Source organism: Cetorhinus maximus, chromosome 15, assembly GCF_964194155.1.
Source record: "Cetorhinus maximus chromosome 15, sCetMax3.hap1.1, whole genome shotgun sequence".
In the NCBI taxonomy this organism is placed as follows: domain Eukaryota; kingdom Metazoa; phylum Chordata; class Chondrichthyes; order Lamniformes; family Cetorhinidae; genus Cetorhinus; species Cetorhinus maximus.
This window is the reverse complement of record NC_135893.1, coordinates 40,237,914-40,263,143: the sequence shown is the minus strand read 5'-3', so window position 1 is coordinate 40,263,143 and position 25,230 is coordinate 40,237,914. Positions and strand designations below refer to the sequence as shown.

The 25,230-nt window shown below is 49.1% G+C and overlaps 1 protein-coding gene across 2 annotated transcripts in view; it reads left to right on the top strand.

Moving 5' to 3' along the window:
• The window catches only part of epha8 (eph receptor A8), a 568,862-nt gene that overhangs the window by 396,228 nt on the left and 147,404 nt on the right, over positions 1-25,230 (top strand). The window lies entirely within an intron of this gene.

Genomic DNA, 25,230 nt, shown 5'->3' with positions numbered 1-25,230 from the left:
ATATAGGGGTAAAATAATGTACCCAGGATGGTGATTGCAATGGGTGGAGCTTGTGCGATACACACCCCATGCATTGAGAGACTTGACAGGAAAACCTTAAGTGGAATTTTGGAGGCTGCTCCAAGAGTGACCCAAATTTTTATTTTTCTAGGGCCAGGGGAGAAAAGATAGAAGTTTTGCTTTGGTGCTTAATAACCTACAAATTGGAAATGGTGGCATTCAAATCAGTCCTAACTTGAGGCATTTTAATTGCCCACTCGCACGTTCCTGCACCTTTCTAAATTCCCCATGGGAAGGGCCCAGTCACCCATCCTTAGAATATTCAAAGCAGAATTGGGAACGGTGAAGCTTCCTGAAGAACTAATTTCCGTCGCCACTCACATCATGTTATACCTCAGAGTCCCAAGGCACAAGCAATCCAATCACTGGACTATAATTCTGTAGGGGATCAAGTATTCACTAATGCTAGTTTTAGCTGAAGTGCCTATCTGTCGGAGACCTCTTTCCGAGATTATTGGAACAAAGCCTTCTTATGAAATATTTCCATTGCCCAGGGTCTACCATCTTCTGCTCTCCATGAGCTTGAATGATCCAAAACACTGCTGCCCATACCCTAACTTGCATCAAGTCCCATTCATCCATCACTCCCGTGTTTATTGTCTATTTTGATTCCCACTGCAGCAATGTCTCAATTTTAAATTTCTCATTGATTTCAAGCCCCTCCATAGCTTTGCCCCTTCCTATCTCTATAACCTCCTGTGGCTCTACAACACTCTGGGACCTCTGTGCTCTTCCAATTCTGACCTCTTGTGTTCCCCTATTTTAATCAGCCCACCATTGGTAGCCATGCCTTCAGTTGCCTAGGCCCTAAGATTTGGAATTCCCTCACTTAACCTCTCTACCCCTCCATTCTCCTTTAAGATGCTCCTGAAATCTTAATTCTTTGCCCAAGCTTTTGGTCATTTGTTCTGATAACTGCTTATATAGCTCTAAACATCTTGTTTGATAATGTTTCTGTGAAACGCCTTGGGATGTTTTTATTAAGTTAGAAACATTGTAAAAATGCAAGTTGTTGTTGCTGAGCTTGAGATCAAGGGTCAAACAGCATTAAAAATAATGCCTCCAAGAAGGAAATAAGTCAAACTTATTGCCCCTGCAAAATCCGCTCGTGGGTCCATTCTTCTGTATGAGGTGGAGTATTGAGAGCAGAAATTCCAACTACATAAGTGTGAATTCCTGCTTAAAAAATGCTGCACACAACAATGGAGCACAAGCAAGGTAGACATTGATACACGAGCTTTGCCAACTGGAGGTTCTGTCTGAAGCTGTGTGCCTCAGCCACATGTTATGAGAAGCATAAACACAAGGGGCTGAGTTTTCATGAAAGAGGCGGAAACTTCCCGACTTGGCAGATCCATTTCCTTTTAAAAGGCCTCCACCTCCATATCTTCATTTCAGGGGGCAGGGGTGGGATGGAGTCAGGCCCATTGCCTCCTGAGGCAGGGCCAAGGTGGCATAGAAGGCAGGGGAATGCCAAGGCTGGCAAGTTGGAATGCCTACCTCCATTTACTGAGACATTGGCCCAGTTGTAATCATGAATTTGAGGACCTCAAATCCTCACCCCGTGCCCCCCACCCCATGAATCCCACATGCCCTCCATGCCCCTTATACCCTATGTCCCCTCCATGCTCTCATACCCCTCCATGTCCCCTCATGCTCCCTCTAGTTTATTCAAATCCCTTTCAGAAGATTCTAGGTATCTTGTTTCTTTCTTAAAAGGCGATCTGATGAGATGTTCAAAGGATTTGAATAAAGTAAATCAGGAAACACTTTTTATATTGTTTGGTGAGTCGGCAAGTAAAGGGCATCATTATGGGATTAGGTGAAGTAGAGTAGGAAGAAGCTCAGGTGAAGCACAAACACTGGCATGGATGAGTCGGACCTGTTTCTGTACTGTAATTCTCGCTAATAATTTAAGATTTAAAGAATGAAAAGAGAGGTAGGAAATTAACCTTTGCCCCTGCAGGAGGTAAATCAGATAATGGGTTGGAATGGAGATCGGAATAGGGGTGGTCAGTGGATCGCGAGGAGGGAAGATGGGGGAAAACATGTCTGTTTCTCCTGAACCATAAGCAGTGCTAGAAAAGCACTTACTTGCTTAGTCCAGCTTCTCCTGTCTCCCTTTCGTTGCTGGGTTTCCTGAGGCCTGCAAAATCTGAGTCATTAAGTCTGAAAGGCTGTTAAAGTTTAAAGCACACAGCCTCATTAACATATTTAATTTACTGACTTGAGCTCAGTTTACTCATCTGACCCCCAACCCATCCCAGTTAAACCAGAGATAAAAGCAAAAAACTGCAGATGCTGGAAATCCAAAACAAAAATAAAAATAAAAATACCTGGAAAAACTCAGCAGGTCTGGCAGCATCTGCGGAGAGGAACACAGTTAACATTTTGAGTCCGTATGACTCTTCAACAGAACTTCTGTTCAGAGTTCTGTTGAAGAGTCATATGGACTCGAAACGTTAACTGTGTTCCTCTCGGCAGATGCTGCCAGACCTGCTGAGTTTTTCCAGGTATTTTTATTTTTATTTTTGTTCCAGTTAAACCAGAAATGGGCACATTCATGCCAACTTGAAGTCAGGTTTCAGGTTTTTAAGAATTCAACCTCCTCCCTCCTCATCTCCTACCTGTCCTGGGGGAATACATCTCCCCAGTGACTCTGAGATTGAGGAGCAGATCAGTCAGCATTGCTAGCAAAGCTGGGATAGCTGAAATGTTTTTTGTGCTGCTCTAAAGAGCCCTGCTTTAGGTTTCTCCTTGATTCTGTCAAGCTGCAGTAAAGGTTTGAAAAATGCAGAATGGAAAATAGCTCTCAATTTCCATTTCACTGTGACAGCTCCTTCCAAATGTTGAAATGAGTTGTTAAACCTGGTACGCAAATGCAGCATGAAAAATGCAGTACAGAACTTTAACTTTAGCTCATGGATCCTCTCAGTTGCATACTTAAAGTTGCAACAGTGGAATCAGCCATCAAACCATCTGGTCAGTCATAATTAACAGCCTTTCCTTCTGACTGTCATAACATCCAATTAACAATCTTAGGAAGTAAAATAACATTATTCAGATGCAGGATCTACTATAGCAACTAACCAGTGACGCACTCGATGTTGGAATCAGCTCTGTAGTCTAGTTCTGGTTCAAAAAACATGCCTGTTTTGAAGCATTAGGCTTCTCTGAATATAGAGAATATTTAGAGATCCCATTCATTGGGAAACTTTTACTGTGACCAAATAAGAGCTGCTTTTGTAAGGCCTTCTAAAACCTAAAACTTAATGTAGAGGTGGCTCCCATCAGCTTCGATAGAACTGCAGAGATGACCCGGTCTGAGTGTTTCAAAACAGAACATATTCCTTTTATGCTGAAAGGAGCTTCACACTTGAGTTTAAAAGATTTAGGTAAGGAGCACAGCAAGAGCCCAGAGATACAATGCTGCCTCTGCCTCTGATCTTCAACCATGACTCTCCCGACACCTGCAGACCTGACAATGGGGCAACAGCCTGGAGTGCCTCTGAGTCAAATCACGTTTAATCATGACCCCAGAAATTAAACCTAGGACTTTCTGGTCTGAATAACTCATTATCATCCTGTGCAGTATCTTTACCCATCCTGATTGTGGTGACAAATGAATAGGTTTATACTTCCTTGGGTCCATGATGATACCACCGGGATGAAGAACATATTTTAGTATAGTAACAGGGAATCGGAACATAGGGTGAAATCGTCCCAGGTTTACACTAAGTGCAGTAGCGGGCGTGAAAAAAGCTGTTTTACTCTCCGGCTGCGATGTAGGGTTGTCGCGCTGTATCATCCCCTTCCCGCCTCATAAATTATGCAGTCACGGAAAACATGCCGGATCGCTGTCAGACGGCCTCCGATTTGCCCGCCACAGCGTTACCTTGCTGCTTCCTCACGCCAGGCATCATATTTAAACTGCAGCCCTGTGGACACTTCTCGATGCTTGCAGCCCCGGACTGCTCCAGTGAAGACATGGACCCATCCAAGAAGAGTACATGATTCAGTGACGCATCCCTGTGACATCTCCTGGGCACTGTGGAGGCCTGCCACGATGCCCTCTACCCCCGCTCTGGTCGCAGGAGGTCCATCAGTCTCACCACTCCGGCTTCAGAGGCGGTGGCAGAGGTGGTCAGTGCCAATGCTGCACACAAGAGGTTGGCCATCCAACGGAGAAAACAGATGAATGATCTCATCCATGCTGCCAGGGTAAGTAGACCATCTCATCACTCTAAACTCACAAGCCCATCACACATTCACTGGCATCTCACTCACTGCCAGCTCAAGGCACATCGCCACTCACTCTCTTACACTCACCCTCACATCTCCATCTAGCCTCTTCTCCTCTGGAGACTGCCTCCTCACCCCTCCATGGGTCCATTCAGCACACACTTTTGCCCGGCATCCTTCTCATTTGGCCTGGCATGCGCCTTCCTCACACTCTCTCCATCTGTCTTTATGCAGGACAAGATTGTGCACAATCAACGGGAGAGGTCCCAGGCTGGGGTGGAGTGCCGGACATCAAGGTCCTCACTCTGTTCGAGAGTCATGCATCAGAGCTAGCTGGAGAGGACGTAGACTGTTCCTGTGGTGACAGTGAGGTCGGCAGTGAACACCCTCATGACGATCCTGCACCACATTATCCGTCTCTCAATACTGAGTCTACTGTTCTGTTTTCAACGTGGCTGCCAAGCACTAATAATCTCCACTTTCTGTCCTAGGCACACCTGCCACATTGTCTTCAGGTAACCTTGGCCATGACCCCAACACCAAGGGCACCTTGGATGTGAACCCTCAGAGCAGCACTGTTGAAGACCTGTCACAGCGCTCATCCACACCCTCCACCAGCGCAGCGACACACACCTCAGTGTGATCTAGATATAGAACAGCCTCAAAATCACAATCTGGTGAGCACAGCGCACAATCTGTTCCACATCAGGCGGAGGCAGGGACATCCTTGGACTATTGGAGGCCAGGAATCTGCTGAGTCCAAGTCAGATGATGAGCCTCTGGACTCAGTCTTCAGTCAGTTGCTGGAGCTGCAAAGACAATCACAGGAACATCAGGAAGGGATGTCTGCTGCACTCCTTAGATTGCAAGGGCAGCGGAGGAGCCCAACTGCCTTCAGGCTGAGGTGATAGTGCCAGCATGCCGACATACCAAGGTCAACACAGGCAAGATGGCAGCTACCATAGTCCTGCACTGCCGCGCAGGTTGAGCTCCGTCCCTGATGCCATAGTCGGCCTCCAACAGTATCAATGTGAGAGGGGCGCGAGGATGCTCGATCTCACTCCAGCTTCCCCTTCTCCTCAAGGAGTTAGCCAGGGCTCCTCAGGCACCCATTGGGAGGAGGATCAGCAGCTCAACAACCCGGGGCCATCCACCCAGGTGACTCCAGGAATATCCGGCCAATCCAAATCCCTCCTTTCTATGACCCTATGTCACCCAGTAAAACCTTGGCTCCTACACAAGTAGGTGTCTCAGTCCAGGGCCTCTTCCCTGTGCAGTGTGTAACCTTCAGATCCTGGACACATTACTGTTGCCTGTATCTCGGTGGTGCTTGTCATTGCTGCCAGAATGTTGTGGGCAGGCATCACAGAGTTCCGTTATTCTCTCTGTGTGCTCTCAGCACCTTTAAGGTGGGGCTGGCCCCCATCTCTTCAGCATCTGTGACCAGTGACTCTGTGCTCCTGAAGGGGTCAGATGCTGAAGGCTGACAAAGTATCAGCTGCATCTCCAAGGTATGACCTTGATCACAGAGCACAAGCAAGCTGCCCTCAATCAGACAGGAGGCAAACGTTCACTGGATTGTTATGGTGCAGAAGGAGACCATTCGGCCCATTGTATCTGCACCTGTGCTCTGAATGAGCATTATGAATTAGTGCAATTCTCTTGCCTTTTCCCTGTACCCTGGAATATTGTTTCTATTCAAATAATCACCCAATGCCCTCTTGAATGCCTCGATTGAACCTGCCTCCACCACATTTCCAGGCAGTGCATTGCAGGCCCGAGCCACTGGCCGTGTGAAAAAGATTTTTCTCACATCACATTCGCTTCTTTTGCAAATCACTTTAAATCTGTGGCCTCTCGTTCTCGATCCTTTTACAAGTGGGAACAGCTTCTCCCTATCTACTCTGCCCAGTCCCCTCATGATTTTGAACACCCCTCCTCTTAGACTTCTCCTCTCAAGGAGAACAGTCCCAACCTCACCAATCTGTCTTCATAACTGAAGTTTCTCGTACCTGGAACCTTTCTTGTAAACCTCTTCCGCACCCTCTCCAATGCGTTCACGTCCTTCCAATCATGTGGCACCCAGAACTGTACACAGTACTGCAGCTGCAAGTCGAGGATACCAAGACTAACCTCACTGCATATCTTCATCATCCTCCACAAATCTTGCGGCGATGAGGGCCTCCCAAGCGCGTCTGCCTTATCTGGCCAGTGCGATGGCCTCATCGCAGGCATCCTCACCTCCTCATCGAAGGAGATATACTGCTATTCCATCTCCTCTACAGCCTGGTCCTCTCCCTGTTGCAGCACCAGGTTGTGTAGCTCACAACAAGCAATGATGATGCGTGACACCCTCTGGGGACTGGATTGCAGTGCTACACCGGTCCTGTAGAAGCACCGGAACCTCATTTTCAAGATGCCTGTCATTTACCATTTACTCCATCAAAGTCCTGGTTGCAGCTTGAGCCTCGTTGTACCGTCGCTTTGCTGCAGTTTGAGGCCGCCACACGGGCATCATCAGCCACGTCCTCTGCGGGTAGCTCTTATCCCCAAGGAGCCAACCCTGCAGCCTCTGTGGACCCTGGGAGATGTCAGGGATCTGAGACCTGTAAAGGATGTAGGAGTCATGGACACTCGCTGGGAATTGTGTGCAAACCTGCAGGATTTGTTTGTGGTGGTCGCAAACCAGCTGAACATTCAGTGAGTGGAAGCCCTTATGGTTGATGTAGTTGACTGCTTGTTGTCATGGAGACCTGAAGGCCTTGTGAGTGCAGTTGATGGGACCCTGCACCTGTGGAAAACCTGAGATCTGCGCAAATTCCAGCGCTCTTGCTTTCTGGCTTTCCTGATCCTGGGTGAAATACACAAAGTTCTGTGCCTTCGCAAAGATGGTGTCCGTGACCTCCTGGATACACTTGTGGGTGGAGGCTTGTGAGATCCTGCACAGGTCCCCTGTGGAGTCCTGGAATGAGGCACTGGTGTAATAATTAAGCGCCACGGTCACTTTCATGGTCACTGGCAGTGGATGCCCTCCATGTCCCAATGGCACCAAATCCTGCAGCAGGTGGCATATGTGACCAATCAGTTCCCTAGACATGCGCAGTCTTTGACAACACTGGTTCTCAGTCATCTGCAGGAATGAAAGACGCCATCTATAGACCCTAGCGAGGCTCCTAGGAGTGACGGCTCTCTGTGGATCTTCAGCTGTGTGCACAGCAGGCCCTGCTGCCCCTTCATTGAGAGAGAGGTTCTCCTCCCTTTGCCGAGCCAGGCCCCTCCACTGCTCTCTCCTTCTTCTCTGGCCTCAGTAAGCCATAAGGCATATCACTAAATCACCAGGCTCCATGGTCCTGATGTTCTCCTCCGGCAGGATCAAAGAGAGAGACATGTGGGTATGTGTCATAAGAACCTCTTTGGTTAGGTCTGAAGGCCCCTTCACTCATTCCGGAGAGTACATGCCACCACTTGGATGGCCGGCGTGTTGTTTGTTCATTGGCTGTCCGAAACCCCACCCACCACCGCCCCACTCCAACTGACCGATTGGCGGCAGCTTTGGCCATTGGACTGCAGACTGTGCTCTCAGCTCAGGCGCAGGCATTCTCCTAACTCCTAACCAAGACTACACTGTTAGCTTGAACCATGGGGGAGACTGGTCCAAACCTGAATAAAGACATTGCAGGAGGCTGTGAGCGCCTCCACCAGTGACTGTGCCATGGCCAGCTTTCACAAGTAGATTCTACAACTTGTCCAATTGTCCAATTGTTCTGTAGCCCCCGAAAATGCACATTAATCAGCAGTCTGTGCTCAAGGGGTGAAATTTTCTGGAGCAGTTGGTGGCACTTTCATATTTTTGCATTGGTTGAGTGAGCAAAAAAGCGTCAGAACCCGACTCCAAGCACATCAATGGAGCTGCTGCTGAACGGTCTCAGCTGTGGAAGAATGCTCACTTTTGATCAGCTTTTCCAAGTGCATGGCAACTTCTTTCATCCCTGTCCCCCAGTATATGCTTGTGCACTTCCTTCAGTGTTTGTTGCCTTCCCCTCAAACCCCCACCCTGCCTCGCCTCACCAACACTGGAGTCCTTGCCCCAGCACAGCACTGAAAGCCAGCTGGGAAAATGTTCCGTGCCTATGGCCCACCAAATGCATGGTGCCTCTTCCTTGATGTCCAATGGGTGATGCTCGCGAGCGCTGTGCAAGTTTGTGTGCACTCACCTCCAAATTCCCCTCAAAGTTCACGTCGCCATGAAGCTCACCGTTCTGAAGTCATGCTGACATGGGCAGTAAATTTGATGTGAGGAGATGATTCCGGCGTGAGGGCACAATAATGAGATGTAAATGCATTAAAATTAAGTTCCCAACGTTGGATGGCGGGAAAGGCAGTCCACCATTGGCGGGTGGATTTCACAATGCCTTGAAACTGGCCTTCTCACCATATTATCCGCTCACGCCCGCCATGATGCCCGCTGCCAATGGGACTGGACGATTCCACCCACAGACATTGATTTCCAATGATCTAAGATTCAGAAAGACTAACCATGAAAACCTTTAACACTGGATGTTTCAACTACCCTGTTTTATCTAAAATGACATTCAGTTAGGGTTCTCACCCATCTTGCTGGGAATTCACAAGGGAACTGTCGAACCGTCCCAAACTACCATTCACCTTCAATGAGAAATCCTATTAAGCAACACTAAATTAAGTCCAGATGCGCAAGTAAAATATGAAAAGTCAAAACACATCATTACTTCTCTAGCTTTTGTAACCTTGTCATATTTTGAATTTGAACATGGCAGTAATTAGCTGTACTTACTGTATGTGTCTGTCATATTTTACCCATTTCTATCCATCAATATGGATGGAGATTAGGAAGGGTCAGAAAACAATGGTGGGAGCAGTTTATAGGCACTGTAACAATAGTTATACTGTTGGACATAGCATTAAGCAGGAAATAATTGGAGCTTGTAACAAAGGCATTCTAATATCTGTAGAGTGCTTAAACCTTCATGTAGACTGGACCATTCAAATTAGCAAAGATGGTCTGGAAGATGAGTTTGTAGAATGCTTTCGTGACAGTTTCTGGAAGTGGTTTTATTCATTCATGGGATGTGAGTTTCGCTGGCTGGGCCAGCATTTATTGCCCATCCCTAGTTGCCCTTGAAAGATGGTGGTGAGCTGCCTTCTTGAAGCGCTGCAGTCCCTGTGGCGTAGGTACACCCAAAGTGCTGTTAGGAAGGGAGTTCCAGGATTTTGACCCAGTGACGGTGAAGGAACGGCCATATATTTCCAATTCAGGATGGTGAGCGACTTGCAGGGGAACTTCCATGTGGTGGTGTTCCCATGTATCTGCTGCCCTTGTCCTTCTAGATGGTAGTGGTTGTGGGTTTGGAAGGTGCTGTCTAAGGAGCCTTGGTGAGTTCCTGCAGTGCATCTTGTAGATGATACACAATGCTGCTATCGTGCATTGGTGATGGAGGGACTGAATGTTTGTGGATGTGGTGCCAATCAAGGGGGCTGCTTTGTCCTGGATGGTGTCAAGCTTTATGCATGTTGCGGGAACTGCACTCACCCAGGCAAGTGGGGAGTATTCCATTCCTGACTTGTGCCTTGTAGATGGTGGACATGCTTTGGGGAGGCAGGAGGTTAGTTACTGGTCATACAATTCCTAACCCATGACCTGCTCTTGCAGCCACAGTACTTATATGGCTAGTCCAGTTCAGTTTCTGGTCAATGGTAACCACAGGGATGTTGATAGTGGGGGATTCAGAAATGGTAATGCCATTGAACATCAAGGAGCGATGGTTAGATACTCTTTTGTTGGAGATGGTCCTTGCCTGACACTTGTGTGGTGCAAATGTTACTTGCCATTTGTCACCCCAAGCCTGGATATTGTCCAGGTCTTGCTGCATTTAGACATGTACTGCTTCAGTATCTGAGGAGTCATGAATGGTGGTGAACATTGTGCAACCATCAGCGAACATCCCCATTTCTGACCTTATGATGGAAGGAAGGTCATTGATGAAGCAGCTGAAGTTGATTCGGCCAAGGACACTACCCTGGTGAACTCCTGCAGCAATGTCCTGGAGTTGAGATGACTGACCTCCAACAACTACAACCATCTTCCTTTGTACTAGGCATGATTCCAACCAGCGGAGAGTTTCCCCCTGATTTCCATTGACTCCAGTTTTGCTAGGGCTCCTTGATGCCACACTTGGTCAAATGCGGCCTTGATGTCAAGGGCAGTCACTCCATATTTCAGGAAGGGTATACTCGCCTTGGAGGTGGTACAGAGAAGGTTCACTAGGTTGGTCCCTGTGATGAGAACTAATTGATTGGTCATTTCTCCTATGATGAAAGGCTGAGTAACTTGGACCTGCATACTCTGGAGTTTGGAAAAATGAGAGGCCATCACTTTGAAACATACTAGATTCTGAAGGGGCCTGACAAGGTGGAAACTAAGAGATTGTTTTCCGCAATTGCGGAACCTAGAACATGGGGGCACAGTCTCAGGGTGAAGGGTCATTTATTTGTTTCTGAAACCAGGAAACATTACTTCATTCAGAGAGCTGTGAATATTTGGAATTTTCTACCCCTGAGGGTTGTGGATGCTCCATTGTTGAGTATATTTAAGGTTGGGACAGATAGATGTTTGGTCTCTTGGTGAATCAAGGGGTATGGGTAGTGGGTGGGCAATTGGAATTGAGGTAGATTATCAGGCCGATCGTATTAAATGGTGGAGCAGTCTCAACGGGTTGTATGGTCTAGTCCTGATCCTACTTCTTATGTTCTTACACTAGTCATTTTTTTTTGGAAAAATATACTTTATTCATAAAATATCTGGAAGAACATTCCAAAACATTCCAAAATCACAATCACAAAAGTACAATCAGATTCAACTTTTACACATAGATCACAAGGTGCATCAATACAATCAATGAATATTACAATCATTTCAATATGGTCATTACAGACAATCAGACAATGGTATTGGAGTTATCAACATACATTCTGTTGCACTCTGAGGTGCTTCAATACAATTATAATACAATTAGCATTCAATGCATACATTCATTGTGAGCTGTACAGCCCGAGGGGCTCTAAACAATTCCCAGCCCCTCGGTGCACTATTATGGCAGAAAGGTCTTAGACAGCGAATTTTCCCCATTGCGCCTTTGCGGCGGCTGCCCCAAGCTTTAGTGCATCCCTCAGCACGTAGTCCTGGACCTTGGAATGTGCCAGTCTGCAACACTCGGTCGGGGACAACTCTTTGTGCTGGAAGACCAACAAATTTCGGGCAGACCAAAGAGCGTCTTTCACCGAGTTGATGATCCTCCAGCTGCAGTTGATGTTTGTCTCAGTGTGTGTCCCTGGGAACAGCCCGTAGAGCACAGATTCCTGTGTCACAGAACTGTTCGGGTGAACCTCAACAGAAACCACTGCATCTCTCTCCAGACCTTCTTTGCAAAGGCACAATCCACAAGGAGGTGAACAATGGTCTCGTCCTCACCACAGCCACCTTGAGGGCAACATGCAGAGGGGGTGAGACCCCTGCCATGTTGGAAGGATCTGACGGGGAGGGCCTTTCTCACCACCAGCCAAGCTACGTCTTGGTGCTTGTTGGAAAGTTCTGGCGATGAGGCATTCTGCAAAATGACTTTGACAGTCTGCTCGGGGAACCATCCCACAGGATCCACCCTCTCCTTTTCCCGCAGGGCCTCTAAGACGTTACGTGCTGACCACTGCCTGATAGACATGTGGTCAAAGGTGTTTCTCTGCATAAATTTTTCCACCAGGGACAGGTGGTACGGCACGGTCCAACTACTTGGAGCGTTCGGCGGTAGCGTGGGCAGACCCATCCTTCGTAACACCAGGGACAGGTATAATCTCAGCACGTAGTGACACTTGGTGTTTGCATACTGAGGGTCTACACACAGCTTGATGCAGCCACACACAAAGGTGGCCATCAGTATGAGGGCGATGTTGGGCACGTTTTATCCCCCTATATCTAGAGGCTTGTACATCGCGTCCCTGCGGACACGATCCATTTTCGATCTCCAGATAAAGCGAAAGATGGCTTGGGTGATTGCCATCGCGCAGGAGTCTGGAATGGGCCAGACCTGCGCCATGTACAGCAACAGCGAGAGTGCCTCACACCTGATGACCAGGTTCTTACCCGCAATGGAGAGGGAGCATCGCTCCCAAATGCCCAGTTTTCTTTTCGCCATAGACACTCGCTCCTTCCAGTTTCTAACGCATGCCCTGGTCCCTCCGAACCATATCCCCAGCACCTTCAGGCTGTCAGCCCTGACGGTGAAGGGGACAAAGGATCGGTCAGCCCAGTTCCCAAAGAACATGGCCTCGCTCTTCCCACGATTTACCTTGGCTCCCGAGGCCAGTTTGAACTGGTCACAGATGTGGATCAGTCTGCGCACCAACAGCGGATCCAAGCAGAAGACGGCAACATCGTCCATGTACAGGGAGGCTTTGATCTGAGTGCCTCCACTGCCCGGGATCGTCACTCCTCTTATGCCCGGATCCTCCCTCATGGACTCAGCAAAGGGTTCTATGCAACACATGAAAAGAACAGGCGAGAGAGGGCAGCCCTGCCTGACTCCAAATTTAATCAGAAAGCTATCTGTTTCCCACCCGTTGATTGAGACTGCGCTACTGATGTTAGTGTAGAGCAGTTGGATCCAATTGCGAATTCCCTCCCTAAACCCCATTTTGGACAGCACATCCACCATGTAGGTGTGCGATATTCTGTCAAAGGCCTTCTCCTGATCCAGGCTGATGAGGCAGGTATCCACACCCCTGTCCTGTACATAGGCGATCGTATCCCTGAGCAGCGTGAGGTCGTCTGAGATCTTCCTGCCCGGCACAGTGCAGGTCTGCTCAGGGTGGATCAGCAATTCCAGAGCGGAATTGACCCAATTGGTGTTGACCTTGGACAGAATCTTATAGTCCACATTCAATAGTGAAATGGGTCGCCGATTTCTAATTTCCTCCCTTTCCCCCTTGTGCTTGTAGATGAGGGTGATGATGCCTTTCCTCATGGATTCTGACATACTGCCGGCCAGGAGCATACTCTCGTACACTCCTAGCAGGTCTGGGCCGATCAAGTCCCACAGAGCCGAATACAACTCCGGCGGCAAGCCGTCACTTCCGGGAATTTTACACTTCTCGAAGGACTCAAGGGCCTTAGTCAGTTCGTCAGGAGTTAGCGGTTTGTCCAGGCTCTCCCGTGTACTGTCGTCTAAGACCTCTGTGATAGAGGACAGGAAGGACTGGGAGACCGTGTTGCCTGTGGGCTTCACGTCATACAATCCGGCATAAAAGGATTTGCTGATCCTCAAAATGTCGGACTGCGATGACTTTACTGAGTCGTCTTCTTCCTTCAAGCTGCTGATCACAGAACTCTCTCTGTGTACCTTTTGGAAGAAGAAACGTGAGCACGTCTCATCCTGCTCTACGGAGCGGACTCTGGAACGGAAGATGATCTTGGAGGCCTCCGAGGCAAAGAGCGAGGCTTGCTGGCTCTTCACCTCTTGGAGTTCCTCCTTGACATCGACCCCCATCGACTGTAGCCGGAGCAGATTCTGCATGTTTTTCTGGAGTCGAGACATTTCCCTCTGTTTCTTTCTAGCTTTCTGGGTGCCTTTGAGGATGAAAAACGTCTTCATGCTTCCCTTGATGGCTTCCCACCAATGTGTCAGGGACTGAAAGAGGGGGTTCACGGTTCTCCAACCTTTGTAATCCCTATTGAGCTCCTCAAAGTTCTCTGGGGTCAGCAGTTGCACGTTTAGCTTCCATGCCCCCCTGCCCACCCTCTGGTCCTTCTCTAAGTGGCAGTCAGCCAGTAGGAGGTAGTGGTCAGAGAAAAACACCGGCTTGACGTCGGTGGATCTGACTGCGAATGCACAGGACACAAACAGGAAGTCTATCCTGGAACGGATGGACCCGTCTGGCCACGACCAGGTGTATCTACGCTGCGCTCCATCTGCAGGGTTGCTGAAGACGTCGTGCAGCTTGGCATCCTTAACTGTTTCCATCAGGGACCTGGACATAGCGTCCAACCTGCTGTCGGCCCTGCCGGATCGTCCAGCCGCATTGATGATGCAGTTGAAGTCACCACCCAGAATGACTGGCCTGAAGGTCGCCAGCAGCAGTGGGAGCTGCTGAAAAACCTCCAGCCGCTTGGCCCCTTGTGACGGGGCGTACACGTTAATTAACCGGAGTGGAGCGTTCTTGTATATTACGTCTGCTACGAGGAGGCGCCTGCCCACCACCTCCTTAACCTCGGAGACGGTGAAGTTGCCTCCCCGCAGCAGAATACCCAGGCCGGAGGAACGAGAGTCGTTTCCGCCCGATCAGATCGATGGCCCGTGGGACCACCATCATTACCATTGCCTGTAGGAGCTGAGGTGCGGTATCGCACACTCCTGCAGAAACAACAGGTCAGCTTTGACCTTGGCAAGGTAGTCCAAGGTCGCAACACCTAGTAGTAGATTTAATGCTAGGCACATTTATAGATACAATCTTTAAACCCATTTTAAAGCGTTTATTCTCTTACCAAACCTGTTGTCTCTGAGAGTCCCAGACCTTTAGTCTGCTCCTTCATACCCGTCGTGAGCTCAAATTGCTTCACTTTGGATGGGCTGAGGAAATTTTCCTGAAACTCCCTGTTGGCGGTGTTCTGCTCGGGTGGCATCTGGGGGACTGAGCAGAGAGTGGGGTTTGAAATGACCTTTGTTGAAGAAGCTTCTCCAATCCTCTCCCCCTCTGGGGCATTGCTGCTTCCGGCTTCCCAGAGCTGGGGTGCGCTGAGCACCTCACCGCTCTTGGCTTCCCGGAGCTGGGGTGCTCTGAGCGCCTCACTGCTCCCAGATTCCTGGGGCTGTGGTGCGCTGGCCTCTTCGGGTTGTAGGCAAAGTTGGGGTGCGCTGGTCTCCTCATTTTCTCCAATGTTCTGGAGCTCGGGTGTCTCGTCCTCCAACTCCCTAGAGCTTTGCCGTTTCTTCTGTCGGTGCCACCCTGGCCCTTCTTTGTCCGAAGAGCTGCTGCCCTTGTCATCCGTGTCAGATGGGAGACGCCTCTTGCCACTTGTCTAGGAAATGGCTTGGTTCCTTCTTAGCCCCTTCTTCCTTTTGGCTCTCTTCACCGTCTGCCACTCCCCCTGCAGCTTTCCCACTGCTGCCTCCTCCTCCTCCATTGATTCGCTCTCCTGAGGAGTGGGAGGTTCAGGGGGCAGTGCTGTTGATAGAGGCAAATCTGTTGCCTCACTCTTTTCCTCCACCTTGTCTATCTTTGTGTCCCCCTTTGTCTCATTGTTCTCCCTGGGGGCCTTGGTGGTTGGAGTGACACAAAGCATTTCTTCTGCTTCCCTCTCTTTGGCTTTGGCTGCCTGTGCATAAGTACGGCAGCATTTGGGGCAGGTTTTTTTTTTGTAAAAATATACTTTATTCATAAAATATCTTCAATCACATTCAAAACCATTTCAAAAACAACATTACAAGGGTACAATCCAGGTTAAACTTTTACAAAATGTATCACCAGGTGCATCAGTACAAACAATATTACAATCATTTACAGCCTTTCATTTTGATCTGTACAGCCCGAGGGGCTCTAAACAGTTCCCAGTCTCTCGGTGCGCTGTGGTAGAAAGGTCTTAGACAGCGACCCTTCCCCATTGCGCCTTTGCGGCAGCTGCCCCAAGCTTTAGTGCGTCCCTCAGCACGTAGTCCTGGACTTTGGATTGTGCCAGTCCGCAACAATCGGTCAGGGACAACTCTTTGTGCTGGAAGACCAACAAGTTTCTGGCAGACCAAAGCGCGTCTTTCACCGAGTTGATGATCCTCCAGCTGCAGTTGATGTTTGTCTCGGTGTGTGTCCCTGGGAACAGCCCGTAGAGCACAGAGTCCTGTGTCACAGAACTGCTCGGGATGAACCTCGACAGCAACCACTGCATCTCTCTCCAGACTTTCTTTTTTTTTTTTTGTAAAAATATACTTTATTCATAAAAAATCTTCAATCACATTTCAAACCATTTCAAAACAACATTACAAGGGTACAATCCAGGTTAAACTTTTACAAAATGTATCACCAGGTGCATCAGTACAAACAATATTACAATCATTTACAGCCTTTCATTTTGATCTGTACAGCCCGAGGGGCTCTAAACAGTTCCCAGTCTCTCGGTGCGCTGTGGTAGAAAGGTCTTAGACAGCAACCCTTCCCCATTGCGCCTTTGCGGCAGCTGCCCCAAGCTTTAGTGCGTCCCTCAGCACGTAGTCCTGGACTTTGGATTGTGCCAGTCCGCAACAATCGGTCGGGGACAACTCTTTGTGCTGGAAGACCAACAAGTTTCGGGCAGACCAAAGCGCGTCTTTCACCGAGTTGATGATCCTCCAGCTGCAGTCGATGTTTGTCTCGGTGTGTGTCCCTGGGAACAGCCCGTAGAGCACAGAGTCCTGTGTCACAGAACTGCTCGGGATGAACCTCGACAGCAACCACTGCATCTCTCTCCAGACTTTCTTTGCAAAGGCACAATCCACAAGGAGGTGAACAACGGTCTCTTCCCCACCACAGCCACCTCGAGGGCAACGTGCAGAGGGGGTGAGACTCCTGGCGTGTAGGAAGGATCTGACGGGGAGGGCCTTTCTCACCACCAGCCAAGCTACGTCTTGGTGCTTGTTGGAAAGTTCTGGCGATGAGGCATTCTGCCAAATGACTTTGACAGTCTGCTCGGGGAACCATCCCACAGGGTCCACCCTCTCCTTTTCCCTCAGGGCCTCTAGGACGTTACGTGCTGACCACTGCCTGATGGACTTGTGGTCAAAGGTGTTTTTCTGCATAAATTTTTCCACCAGGGACAGGTGGTACGGCACGGTCCAACTACTTGGAGCGTTCCGCGGCAGTGTGGCCAGACCCATCCTTCGCAACACCGGGGACAGGTAGAACCTCAGCACGTAGTGACACTTGGTGTTTGCGTACTGAGGGTCTACGCACCGCTTGATGCAGCCACACACAAAGGTGGCCATCAGTATGAGGGCGATGTTGGGCACGTTTTTTCCCCCTTTATCTAGAGGCTTGTACATCGCGTCCCTGCAGACACGATCCATTTTCGACCTCCAGATAAAGCGGAAGATGGCTCGAGTGATCGCCGTCGCGCAGGAGTGTGGAATGGGCCAGACCTGCGCCACGTACAGCAACAGCGAGAGTACCTCACACCTGATGACCAGGTTCTTACCCGCAATGGAGAGGGAGCGTCGCTCCCACATGCCCAGTTTCCTTTTCACCATAGCCACTCGCTCCTTCCAGTTTCTAACGCATGCCCCGGTCCCTCCGAACCATATCCCCAGCACCTTCAGGCCGTCAGCCCTGACAGTGAAGGGGACAAAGGATCGGTCAGCCCAGTTCCCAAAGAACATGGCCTCGCTCTTCCCACGATTTACCTTGGCTCCCGAGGCCAGTTCGAACTGGTCGCAGACGTGCATCAGTCTGCGCACCGACAGCGGATCCGAGCAGAAAACGGCGACGTCGTCCATGTACAGGGAGGCTTTTACCTGAGTGCCTCCACTGCCTGGGATCGTCACTCCTCTTATGCCCGGATCCTTCCTGATGGACTCGGCAAAGGGTTCTATGCAGCACACGAAAAGGACAGGCGAGAGAGGACAGCCCTGCCTGACTCCAGATTTAATCGGAAAGCTATCTGTTTCCCACCCATTGATTGAGACTGCGCTACTGATGTTAGTGTAGAGCAGTTGGATCCAATTTCGAATTCCCTCCCCAAAGCCCATTTTGGAGAGCACATCCCCCATGTAGGTGTGCGATATTCTGTCAAAGGCCTTCTCCTGATCCAAGCTGATGAGGCAGGTATCCACACCCCTGTCCTGTACATAGGCAATCGTATCCCTGAGCAGCGCCAGGCTGTCAGAGATCTTCCTGCCTGGCACAGAGCAGGTCTGGTCAGGGTGAATCACCAATTCCAGAGCGGATTTGACCCGGTTGGCGATGACCTTGGACAGAATCTTATAGTCCACATTCAACAGTGAAATGGGTCGCCAATTTCTAATTTCCTCCCTTTCCCCCTTGTGCTTGTAGATGAGGGTGATGATGCCTTTCCTCATGGATTCTGACATGCTGCCGGCCAGGAGCATACTCTCGTACACTTCTAGCAGGTCTGGGCCGATCAAGTCCCACAGAGCCGAATACAACTCCGCCGGCAGGCCGTCGCTTCCGGGGGTTTTACTCTTCTCGAAGGACTCGAGGGCCTTAGTCAGTTCGTCAGGAGTTAGCGGTTTGTCTAGGCTCTCCCGCGTACTGTGGTCTAAGACCTCCGTGATAGAGGACAGGAAGGACTGGGAGGCCGTGCTGTCCGTGGGCTTCACGTCATACAGTCCGGCATAAAAGGATTTGCTGATCCTCAGAATGTCGGACCGTGATGACTTTACTGAGCCGTCTTCTTCCTTCAGGCTGCTGATCACAGAGCGCTCTCTGTGTACCTTTTGGAAGAAGAAACGTGAGCACGTCTCATCCTGCTCCACGGAGCGGACTCTGGAACGGAAGATGATCTTGGAGGCCTCCGAGGCAAAGTGCGAGGCTTGCTGGCCCTTCACCTCTTGGAGCTCCTCCTTGACATCGACCCCCATCGACTGCAGCCGGAGCAGATTCTGCATCTTTTCCTGGAGTCGGGACATTTCCCTCTGTTCCTTTCTAGCTTTCTGGGTGCCTTTGCGGATGAAAAACCTCTTGATGCTTCCCTTGATCACTTCCCACCAGTGTGTCAGGGACTCAAAGAGGGGTTTCACGGTTCTCCAACCTTTGTAATCCCTCTTGAGCTCCTCAATGTTCTCTGGGGTCAGCAGTTGCACATTTAGCTTCCATGCCCCCCTGCCCACCCTCAGGTCTTCCTCCAAGTGGCAGTCCGCCAGTAGGAGGCAGTGGTCAGAGAAGAACACCGGCTTGACGTCGGTGGATCTGACTGTGAATGCACGGGACACAAACAGGAAGTCTATCCTGGAACGAATGGACCCGTCTGGCCGCGACCAGGTGTATCTACGCTGCGCTCCGTCTGCAGGGTTGCTGAAGACGTCGTGCAGCTTGGCATCCTTAACTGTTTCCATCAGGGATCTGGACGTAGCGTCCAATCTGCTTCCGGCCCTGCCGGATCGTCCAGCCGCATCGATGATGCAGTTGAAGTCCCCGCCTAGAATGACCGGCCTGGAGGTCGCCAGCAGCAGTGGGAGCTGCTGAAAAACCTCCAGCCGCTCAGCCCCTTGTGCCGGGCCATACACGTTAATTAACCGGAGTGGAGCGTTCTTGTACATTACGTCTGCTACGAGGAGTCGCCCGCCCACCACCTCCTTGACCTCGGAGACGGTGAAGTTGCCTCCCCGCAGCAGAATACCCAGGCCGGAGGAACGAGAGTCGTTTCCGCCCGACCAGATCGATGGCCCGTGGGACCACCATCGTGACCATTGCCTGTAGGAGCTGAGGTGCGGTATCGCACACTCCTGCAGAAACAACAGGTCAGCTTTGACCTTGGCTAGGTAGTCCAAGGTCGCGACACATCGCGTAGTAGATTTAATGCTACGCACATTTATGGATACAATCTTTAAACCCATTTTAAAGCATTTATTCTCCTACCAAAACCACTGTCTCTGAGAGTCCCAGACCTTTAGTCTGCTCCTTCATACCCGTAGTGAGCTCAAATTCCTTCACTTTGGATGGGCTGAGGTAGATCTCCTTGGCCGTGTTCTGCTCCAGTGGCATCTGGAGGTTCACGTAGAGAGCGGGTTTTGAGATGACCTTTGCTGGAGAAGCTTCTCCAAAACTCACCCCCTCTGGGGTGTTGCTGTTCCCGGCTTCCTGGAGCTGGGGTGCGATGATTGCCTCACTGCTCCCAGATTCCAGGGGCTGTGGTGCACTGGCCTCCTCAGGTTGCAGGCAAAGTTGGGGTGCGCTGGTCTCCTTGTTGTCTCCAATTTTCTGGAGCTCGGGTGTCTCGTCCTCCAACGCCCTGGAGCTTTGCCGCCTCTTCTGTCGGTGCCGCTCTGGCACTTCATCATCCGAAGAGCTGCTGCCCTTGTCATCCGTGTCGGATGGGAGACGCCTCTTGCCGCTTCTCTGGGAAACGCCTTTGCTTCTTCTTCGCTCCCTCTTACTTTTCTTGTTCTTCACCGTCCGCCACTCCCCCTGCTGCTTTTCCACTGCTGCCTCCTCCTCCATTGATTCGCTGTCCTGAGGACTGGGAGGTTCAGGGGGTAGTGCTGTTGATTGGCTCTCTGTTGCCTCAATCTCTTTCTCCACCTTGTCTCTCTCTGTGTCCTCCTTTGTCCCGTTGAGCTCCCTGGGGGCCTTGGTGGTTGGAGTGACACGGAACATTTCTTCTGCTTCCCCCTGGTTGGCTTTTGCTGCCTGTGCGTAAGTACGGCAGCGTTTGGGGCAGGTCCTGTAGAGGTGACTTGCCTCGCCACACAGGTTGCAGCACTTGGCCTGTTTGCAGTCTTTTGTCTGGTGCCCTTCCTGTTTGCAGATCTTGCGGAGGGAGGCGCTGCAGTTGGCCGCCACATGACCAGCCTTGCCGCATGAGCGACAATGCTTGGGTTGCCCAGCGTAGACCAGGTAGCCACGGTTTCCCCCGATAGCGAAACTGGAAGGAGGGTGGAAAATGGCTCCCTTACCATCGGTCTTTAGCGTGACCTTAAACAGGCGTTTGCCTGTCCAGATCCCCAAGTCGTCTCGAATCTCGGTGCCGCTCCCCACCTTATCGAAGTACCTGGTGAGGAAGGTGACCACGTCGGCGACAGGGACGAAGGGGTTGTACACATGCACCATCACCTCACGTTCCCGTTGCAACGGCAGAGAAAAGTGCGGCTCAGACTTTCTTCCTGTTAGGTTCTATATCACAGGTCACTGCTAGAAGCAAGTCCTCAGTCTTTGGACCCACAGTGAATCTTTAACTGACCAATATCTAAGTCAGTGTGACAAGGACAGGGTTTGAACAGTGACCCCCTCATCACTAATCCTGCTTATTGGATATACTCTTGTTGCCACTTAGGTAATTGTGACTGAGTGCTGAAACAGCCTGTGCTTTCGGCTGCCAACAGCCAGACTAATTTATTCAACATTGAATGAATAAATTACACAGAAGTTACAATACCAAAACAGGGCAATCAGCCTAACCAGCTCATTTGGCCATTTATCTTCCACATGAGCAGGAAAATGTTGGGGAATTTCAATCAAACCTACCAGGCAGGAAATTGATAGGATTGGATCGGGTGCCTGTTTTACATCCGCCCAATTTCACTTTCCATCGGTTTCACAGGACTATAAACAGCAAATTCCACACAGAGAATGAATTCTGTTCGTCAAAGTGTAGATCAACTTCCATTTTGTCTAAAGATGGTTTGTGTTACAGTGTTATAAAATTCCTTACTTTTCCACTGTGATACAACCCACCGCCAGGCGAGGTTTCCCAAAGTTGTTGATCCAGGCGAGACCCCTCAATTTGTCACTGTCTGGCTGGGACATCCCCAAATTGTTATGCCCCGGGTGAGGAGAGGTGTACTGGCTCCCTGTCTTTATTCAGCACTTCCTTCCCACACCCCCACCTTCCCCCCCATCCCACCCCATCCCCCTGTTGGTGGCAACAAGCTTGAATCTAAAAGGAAACAAAAACAGAAAATGCTGGAAAAACTCAGCAGGTCTGACAGCATCTGTGGAGAGAGAAACAGAGTTAACGTTTCGAGTCCGTATCACTCTTCTTCACAGCTCTGAAGAAGAGTCATACAGACTCGAAACGTTAACTCTGTCTTTCTCTCCACAGATGCTGTCAGATCTGCTGAGTTTTTCCAGCATTTTTTGTATTTGTTTCAGATTTCCAGCATCCGCAGTATTTTGCCTTTGATCGAAAAGGGATCCCTTTCGTGGATACCTTTTTCCCAGACCCAATCGTTCTGGTTTCGATGGAGCCAATTTAATCAGACTTTCTTGAGTTAAAGTTAAGAGTAAGTTTATTAACTACTAAAGGCAAGAAATGATAAGTCTCATGCATATACGGTCATACAGGTTAACAGTAAGAATTTTAGCTTGAAGTAAGTAAACTAGATATATATATATATATATATAAAGGATATACGGAACAATTCCTGACTCATGGGGAGTAGGTGATCGAGTATTGTGGCTGTTGCAATTCCAGATTCCAGTAGAATTGACCCTGGTCGACGAATAGTCCGTTTCAAAGCTCCAGTAGAGTTGACTCCGAAAGATCAATAGTCGGATTCGAGGTTCCAGTAGAGCTGACTCCGGCAGACAAATATTCGGTTTCGTGGTCCCAGTAGTGTTGGATTTGGTAGAGAGGGAGAGAGATCAGGATACCTTCAAAAATGACGATTTGTAGGGGCTGTTCAGGTCTGTGTATGGCTGTTACTTCTGAGTCAAACTTCCAGCACTTGCTCTCTCTCAGAACACCCACCAACAGACACTGGGGCAGTTTTTCAGCTCACTCTTAACCCTCCTTTGTATATTCCAAATGGGAAACAAATTCACAAATCTGTCTGAGCATTGCTTAGAGGATTTTTTGATGAGACGATACTCACCTCCCATTATATCCCATTGTCTCTACTGGAGGGAGCAATTAGTTTGTGGATGTCTTTAGAAGTACCTTGTCTGACAACAGGGTGGGGTTCCATTATCCCTTAGGGAGTCACCCTGCAGCATTCCAGCCAGTGGCTTGTGTGCATTTTAAAAACTCAGGTCTTATTTTTTAAAGTCCAATATTTCTGGATGCAATTTGAGGCTTTTCCCTCTTTGTCATGGCAAGTGTGACATTGCATTCCCATTCCTCCTTGCTCACAGTGTTGCACATGTCACCTGCTCACTTTGGTACTATTCTGGTTATCTACTCATTCACACAGACTTTGTGTCAGTTCGGCCTCGATTGTTGTTGACAGCTCTTAGTTGAACATTTGCCTTTTCCGTTGACCCACATGACACAGCTGGCAATATCAGTACATCATGTCATGGACTGTCAAGCGCAAACACTTCTGCAGTTTATTAGAGATGTTTATAATCTCAGTTGGATTAAGTATGTGCCAAGGCCCTGTCTAACACTAAGTGGCACAGAAGCATTTCACTAGCAACATTTTGAAAAAAGCACTGTTTAATCTTAATTTCATTCATAGACTGCCATGTAAAAATTTGTACAGTTTAAGGGTAAATAAATAGGCTGCCAGTGATAGTTTCCAGCCCTCATTGTTCATTAAGAATGTATGAAAAGCTCTTCCGTTTCTTCAGAGGGTGAATTCCAAGTCTCAGACAGAATGACAGTGTGTACATGGGCTGATACATCTGCAGAGGGGGAGTTACACAGGCTGAAAGGGTGTGGAGGGGCTGATACATCTGCATAGTGAGGGTGGGGGGGGGGGGGGGGGGGGATACACAGACCGACAGAGTTTGGAGGGGCTGATACCTCTGCACAGTGAGGGGGAGATACACAGACTGACAGGATGGGGAGCGACTGATACCTCTGCAGAGGGTGTTGTAGGGTGGCTGAGTTGTACTATTAGTGATAGAGTTGAACTGCCGACTCTTCTTGGGTGGAAACATTAAGTTTATTTACAATATACTCAGCGGTAGCTACACGTGTGCTTTCAACTCCAACTCTATCTCTACACTGACTGCTAAGGTAGTCTGCACTACTCTCCTATAGGTTACTACAGAACATGTGATCTTTCCTAATAAGTATTATTCTTAAAGGTATATTACGCACTAAATAAAATGATAATTACTACATTCCTCCCCCATTAACTCAGCTATACATATTATACTTACATGTACACATTTTTCAAGACAACGTAATATTTACACTGGGTAAGGAATTTATAAGTTCAGTCTTTCATTCAGGTGGTTTCCTGATACATGTGGAATATTGAAGCTCCACAACTTCAGGTTCTTTGTCAGGAACCTCCTTTTCCAGAGTTGCCTGAAACATCAGGCACTTGCAGTTCTGTATCCTCAGTTCTTACAGGAGCATCAGACGTGTCTGTCCTGGGTTGAGTATCCTCAACAGGAGACACAGACCCAGTCATGATCACTGGTGGAACTAAATGTTGGTGATTTGTCTCTCTCTTCCTTAAATGGTCCTCATGTTTATGAATGATCCAGCCTTCCACCTCCACATGGTAAGATAGAGGCCCAGTCACCACACTTATTTCACCCAGTAACCACTTTGGTCCTTCCCAAAGTTTTTCACGTATACCGGCTCTCCCATGGTAAATTTCCTCTCGCGACTAAGCCAGTTGTGTCTATTTTTCTGGCTTCCCTGACTCCTTTCCACCTTCCCCTCTAAATTTGGCAATATTAAGCTTAATCTCCTCCTGAGACGGGGTTTATTCTTTGGTTAGTGAGGGCTGTTTCCTGTTTCTTGGCAGAGTCTTGCATTTTCCCGCCCTTTTCGGCTGGGGTCCCCCCCACCTCCCGGCGTGGAGGATGGAACCATTTTGCGCACTCTGGATTGTTTTTGAATCTCTTACCACGCTTTCCATGGCCAGCACTATCTCCAGCACCTTCCTGAAATCCAGATTCACTTCGAACAATAACCTTTTCTGAAAAGAGTCCTCATTCAAACTACACATGAAACAATCTCTGAGCATGTCATTCAGAGTCGTACCGAATTCACAATATTCCATTAGCTGAACCACTGCATCGTGTCTTAGGGCTTAGATTGAAAATGACTCTTCATGAGATGCACCAATTCATCAAAATTCTTCCAATCTGGGGCACTGAGTGTTGTCAAACCTCAAATCAAACTTAGGTTTTGCTCCCACAAGAACCCAAGAGGATCGCTCACCTCTTCTCTTCCCCCATAATCTCACTCACTTGAAAAAAGAACATGTGGTGTTCTGTGTATTGAGACCAATCGTCAGT